Source organism: Microtus ochrogaster, unplaced genomic scaffold (genome assembly GCF_000317375.1).
Source record: "Microtus ochrogaster isolate Prairie Vole_2 unplaced genomic scaffold, MicOch1.0 UNK72, whole genome shotgun sequence".
Classification (NCBI taxonomy): domain Eukaryota; kingdom Metazoa; phylum Chordata; class Mammalia; order Rodentia; family Cricetidae; genus Microtus; species Microtus ochrogaster.
The window spans coordinates 31,492-33,016 of NW_004949170.1; the positions used below are offsets into that span (position 1 = coordinate 31,492).

General features: G+C 40.2%; 1 protein-coding gene across 1 annotated transcript in view; it reads right to left on the bottom strand.

Annotated features, from left to right (window-relative positions):
• LOC101986442 (zinc finger protein 120-like) overlaps window positions 1-1,525 on the bottom strand; it is a gene marked incomplete at its 3' end in the record, with an annotated part of 45,506 nt that overhangs the window by 31,483 nt on the left and 12,498 nt on the right. The window lies entirely within an intron of this gene.

Sequence of the window (1,525 nt, forward strand, 5' to 3'; positions counted from 1 at the left end):
GTGTATGGTAAATTTGCACCATAAATGAATACAGTACAATGACAATTCCCAACAATTTATAACAGGAAAGCTGATTACAAAGCTACATTCATATTGGAAGCACTCAGAGTAATCAATAGGATTATGAAAAAATAGTACACAGACTGACATAATATGACTTCTTTCTGGGCGGTGGTGGTACATACCTTTAATCTCAGCACTCAGGAGGAAAAGACAGGAGGATCTCTGTGAGTTTGAAGCAGGCCTGTTCTACAGAGCAAGTTCCAGGACAGGCTCCAAAGAGACAGAGAAACCCTATCTAGGGGAAAAAAAATTACCACAAAGCTGATCAATCAAGAATGTGTATGATACTTGGGAAAGAATAAAAAGGATGGAGAGAAAAAGCCAAGAATAAAAACAGGAAAACATAGTCAGCTATTAATCAAAAGACCAAAGGAAACAGTCAGGAAACATGTGGTCTTGACCAATGTAACCCAGCTACCTATGATTGATTATATGTGTATAGAAATTAAATAAAGACTTCACAATTTTCACAAAATTACCTCAAAGTGACCCTTAAACTGTTGTTTCTGACCTTCCAGCTACTGGTATTTCTTCCAGAGAGACCCCATGCTCTAGAGCCCTCTCTGCAAAAAGAGATGATCTACTACTATGGTTCTGCAGCCCTTTAGACTTCCTGGTATTTTCAGGTAAACCCAGCCCCAATGATGCCCAATCCCAAAACAACATAGAATAGTTTCTACTTCCTGTCAAATGGATTATAGCACAAGGTACAGATTTTGCTCTATCTACCTGCCCAACACCATAAACACCTAAGATACCTCTGCAGCTCAGAAACTCCCATTGTCCCCTGGAACTAAACATCACTGAATCACACCATTGCAGCTGGTGGTAGCAGAAAGTTAGAAGCATTTTAATCATGCATTGCTAAATGACAATCAAAATCACCATAGTTCTACCAGCTTTTAAACTATTTAAAACATTTATAAGACAAACTAGAAAGTAGAATGTAATATTCAGAACTTCTAGAAACCAGATTATCAGTTTTCAAAATCTGTCTTCCCACTGTACACCAAAAGCATGACTCTCTTTATACACTGGACAGTGATATTACAAGCATAATATCCTACCAGAGGATTGTTGGGCTGCAGTCTCCCTCTCCCCAGGAAATCCATACACAGGGAGGCTCAGAGGACAAGGAGCACTGTGCAGGTCATTACATAGAGCAACAAAACCATAGCCTGGCTCATGGTCCATCCAAATCCCAGCAGAAATGACAGCTCCCTGAACACCCTACACTCACCATGGCATAGCTTATGGTCTTCCTTACAATTCATCACAACAAAAGTGGAGAAGAATCCTGGAAAGAATGTGCAACCTACCTGCCACTATTATTCCTGATTGCTAAGACTTTCCAGAGTCCCTCATTGGCTAAGGCCACCCTGCTGGACCTTAGAATATTATCTAAGCTCTCCTAATGGGTGATCAGAGATCAAATTACTCAGACAGCACAGTACTTCCTGTT